The 4,736-nt window shown below is 29.0% G+C and overlaps 1 long non-coding RNA gene across 1 annotated transcript; it reads right to left on the reverse strand.

Moving 5' to 3' along the window:
* Positions 1–2,515: 2,515 nt before the first annotated feature.
* Positions 2,516–3,906, reverse strand: LOC122512991. Its single transcript, XR_006302678.1, has 2 exons — positions 3,777–3,906; positions 2,516–2,581 (listed from the first exon to the last, which is right to left on the reverse strand). It is a non-coding gene; the product is annotated as an uncharacterized LOC122512991 (long non-coding RNA).
* Positions 3,907–4,736: the final 830 nt, after the last annotated feature.

Consider the following 4,736-nt stretch of genomic DNA (forward strand, 5'->3'; position numbering starts at 1 on the left):
TAAGATGCCGATGGGCGTTTTTTGCAAAATTCCATTTCCGATGCCAATAGAACTGTCAAAAGTCAAAAGGTCCAAAAATCTCAAAATACCTTTATGAATTAAAAGCAAAAAACGAGGTAAATTATTCTGTAACTCATTCTTTATCAGTTTTTAGGGTTCCCGAATATAAATCTAAAGTTTTTTTTAAAAAATCCAAAATGGCGAATTCAATATGGCAGACAAAATTCAAATTTGATCAGATTCTATTAAAACTTGTTACTCGGGGGTTTTTAGGGTCGCTGATTACGAATCTGAAGTCACTTTTTAAAAATTCAAAATGGCGGATCCAATATGGCGGAAAAAATTTTCAAATTTGATCCGATTCCCTTAAAACGTGTTACTCGGGGGCTTTTGGGGTCGCAGATTATGAATATGAAGTTACTTTGTAGAAATTCAAAATGGCGGATCAAATTTTTTAATTTGATCAGATTTAATTAAAAAGTGTTACTCGGTGGTTTTTAGCGTATCTGATTATGAATTTTAAGTCTCAAACACATAGTAACTTCATATTCATAATCTGCGACCCCAAAAGCCCCCGAGTAACACGTTTTAAGGGAATCGGATCAAATTTAAAATTTTTTCCGCCATATTGGATCCGCCATTTTAAATTTTTTAAAAGTGACTTCAGATTCGTAATCAGCGACCCTAAAAACCCCCGAGTAACAAGTTTTCATCGAATCTGATCAAATTTGAATTTTGTCCGCCATATTGAATTCGCCATTTTGGATTTTTAAAAAAAACTTTAGATTTATATTCGGGAACCCTAAAAACTTATAAAGAATGAGTTACAGAATAATTTATTATTATAATTTTAAAATACGTCAGCATTACATAATACAGTCAGGTCTCGCAAAGTGTTATTTTTAATAAGTGTCGTGACTCACAAAGAGTCGTCGTTCGAGACCCGACAAGTGTCACTTTCCCCACTTTTTTTACTCTCTCCAATGCGATAATAAATCTACTTCGCCAAACCGGTTTGCAACATAAACCAATGAAATGACTACTTTTACTTAAGGGGCGCGGTTTAGGCCACTGACACTTACTGAGACAGACGGTTCCAAAAAATTCCCAGTGACGACACTTAGCGTCGCCTATCATACTACGTCGTCTATCAATCGGCCTGAGTTTGCAGCCCTAATCGTTTTTGTAGCCTTTTTCGTCCACCGCTTGTGTCCCTCCGTGGGATTAATATCCAGTAACACCCTGAAAACTTGTTAGAAGATTGATTAAGGAATTTTCAAGAATGTTTATAATATATTTAGAGTAAAAAAAAGTTGTACATTGCACAACTAGTGGCGAAAAATCATTCTTTCACCACGTGTTATTGTGCACTACGTTTTCTCCAATGCCTTGCAAAGAAAGGTTTCTTCGTGAGTTTCGTATAATTTTAATTTAACGAGTGCTTATGTTTAATATATGGTAGGTCCATGCCTAAAAAATCAAAGTTGTTCCCTACTTCTTAGATTTTGTTGATACTTCGAAATTTTGAAGTGGAATACATGTCAGTAGGAAACCCTACATCGATTTCGAAAAATTTTGGATTTACGATGTTTTTAAAAATGTTTTTGAAATTTTGAAAATGGTATATCTCAAAAGAAAATGAATGAAATTTAATGAAATTTTTAGGAAGTGCTTATTATTTACAGACAATTCAAGAAATTATTTTTAAAAAAACAAAAAATTTTTTAAACAAATGTTTTAAAAAATAATTTTTAAATAAACAATTTTTTGAAAAGTGCAATTTATTTTGCTCTCAATAACAATGATTCGATTCCCACTTATTTCACGAGTATTTTCCAAAAAAAATTGATGGAGGGTCTGAGACTTTAGGAGACATTGAATTTTTTGTCCTTGCGCGCAACCGTAAAAAGCGCATTTTTAGGCTATACTCTACATACAAACTAATGTTCAAAATCACCTATAATTCGTAAGTTTTAACCGAATTCAATTTTTCTTTTTGGAGAATGTCAGGCTATAAATTTGTAAGAATACTGTGCATTTTTTAAATTTATATTTGTTTAAACAAATTATTATTATTATTGTTAATTACTAACTTTTTACATATTGTTAGAGAGGTGTATTTTTTTCCAATTTTGCAATTTACCAGACCTTACATAAATACCAATGCAGATTTAAAACATAATTATTAATATTTGAGCAAGATTTAAACAAATTATTATTGTTTATTACTAATTATTTACAGAATAGTATACTAGAATGATGCAGTTTTTTCTAATCATGCAAATTTACCAAACTTTTTCAAATCATGATTTTCATTAAAACTAAAATTATAATTTAAACAAAAATAAGAATAATAATAATTTGTTTAAAAATTGTTTAGAGTAGAACGGAGTGAAATAGCCACATTCTTACATTTTAATTTATAAAATCTGAATTTAAAATTTTTTTCTCAAATTTCCAATTGGCATTGAAAGTTTAGTTATTAAGCTTGAATATTCTTGACGGAAATATTTTATATCCCATGAAAGGACTAAGTTATAAGAGTTTTACGAAACCTCTGCAAATGGCTTTTTTGTACCACCTGGTTAGTGATGCACGTTGAGATGAGAATATTGATCATATCGCTCATTTCACGTTGCTCGAAAGTAGTAATCGAAATTGAGAATCTCAATATTTCTTTTGTTTTGATCGTCTCATCTCATCTCATTTCTCGCCTAAGTTCTCATCACAGCAACTGTCACTCGATTAAATGACGAATCAGAGAATAAATAATGTATGCAAAAATTTAGCTGTATTTATTTATGCATTGGACCGAAAAAAAATTTCACGTGTTGTACTGATAGATTTGTGTGATTTTTTTCATTCAGTATCCTTCTCTATCAATTGGGAAAAATTGATATTAACCCTACACCAGTCGCCTAATGAGAAGTTTCCTAACCAAATTTCTACTTTTATGTATACGTATAATTATGATTGTATATTTTTAGTATCTGTTCTCCTATTTTATAGGTTAATTAAAATTGTTTTTGTGTTCTTTTATATTTTTATTTTCATATCAAAGTCATTAAATGTCGGGGATTTTCGACGCAAAGTAAGGAAACTTCTTATCATGTAACTAACCGCGCATACTTGATTTGATTTGTTATTAATTTCTTATTTTAATAACTAATAAAAAGTAGAAGGTAATTTAAAATTTTAGTAAACATTTAAAATAAAATTTGCTATTTTATAACAATTTTAGAGTAATTTCTGATGGTGAGGAATTTTTTTACCTGCAACCAATCGAGCTAACAAATTTTATGCGACTGACAGAAAGTTAAATAACAATATTTTAATTTAGATAGAAATTATTGTCAAACTTTTTCCAAAATTATTTGGAAAAAGATTATATTATAAGAATAATCCACGAAATCTTGAGTTTAATTATAAATTATAATATAACTGGATAATTAGAAATTATTTTTTTTTATTTGAAAGAGAACTTCTGTCATTTTTGATATTTTAAGCAAAATATTATTGTGTCCAGTATACTGCAACATTATTATGATTATTTAGTAAATCTTAAATATACTTTCATCATTTCTGGTCAATTGCAACATTTGTTAATTCGTAAATTTTGACACTAACATAAATATTAAACAGATGATCGAAAATTACGATCTTTTGAGAATCTCGATAGTATGAGATGAGATGAGACGAGATTTAAAACAAAACAATGGGATATTTTCTCATTCTTTCTCATTTCTCGTATATCTCGCTCAAATGCATCACTACACCTGGTGGGGGGAGAAAGCCACCTCGCGATTTTATCAAAATATGTTATTAATTTTGGTATTTTTATAGTTTTCCTTTATTTACATGACAAATAATCTTATTTTTAAAATATTTTAATAAATTTTAAAGAGCTTTTATCAAGGAGAATTGAATATTATGTTAAGTTTACCTGTTTTCGATTTACACTGCCAAGTTTTTGTACCTTTTTTAAAGTCTTCCTTAAATTCTACCACAGATGCCATATTTTGTTGCAACCGTTTTTTCGTTGTTTATTTTTAACGCACTTTATACTATTTTTTCGTCGTGTTTAATTAATTTTATTAAGTAAACACGCGAAAATTTTGTAAAATTAGAAGGTTTGTTTAAATAGAAAACAAATGAATTTTACATAATATTTAATGGCTTTTGTTCCTGGCTTTTTCACCCCCAAGACCAGTTTTTCTAAAAGCTAAAATAAATTTTTAATTCAGTTCAATTTCAAAAAATTAACATTGTATACGTTTTGAGTATAGTTTTCTCCTTATGTACAAACATTTACTTTTATTACCCGTTCACTTAAACAGGTTGTAATATGTTCAAAAAGTTCATCGAAATATTATACGCAGAGCAACTCAAAAATTAAAATTACAATAAAAATTATATTAATATAGGTACAAGATCCAAACTAGTATCAAAAGTTGCGTATAAACTGATAGTATTTATATTCTAAATAGTTGATAAATCGGTTTAAGGACGCTGCACGGTGGGAAATATTTAAAAGTACGCATAGGCGTAGCGAGCGATTTCTCCTCAACTTCCACTCTTTTCCCCTCTTTTCGTCCCTCTTGGTGAAATTTTTTGACTTTGATAATTAATTAAAAAAAATCCAGATTGAAAATGAAAAAAAGGGCGATTTAGGGAAAAATAATATTTAATAGAGAATATTCAACAAGTTTTCTTATGACGATTAGATGTTTCTATGG

Source organism: Leptopilina heterotoma, unplaced genomic scaffold (genome assembly GCF_015476425.1).
Source record: "Leptopilina heterotoma isolate Lh14 unplaced genomic scaffold, ASM1547642v1 Lhet_130, whole genome shotgun sequence".
Taxonomy (NCBI): Eukaryota; Metazoa; Arthropoda; class Insecta; order Hymenoptera; family Figitidae; genus Leptopilina; species Leptopilina heterotoma.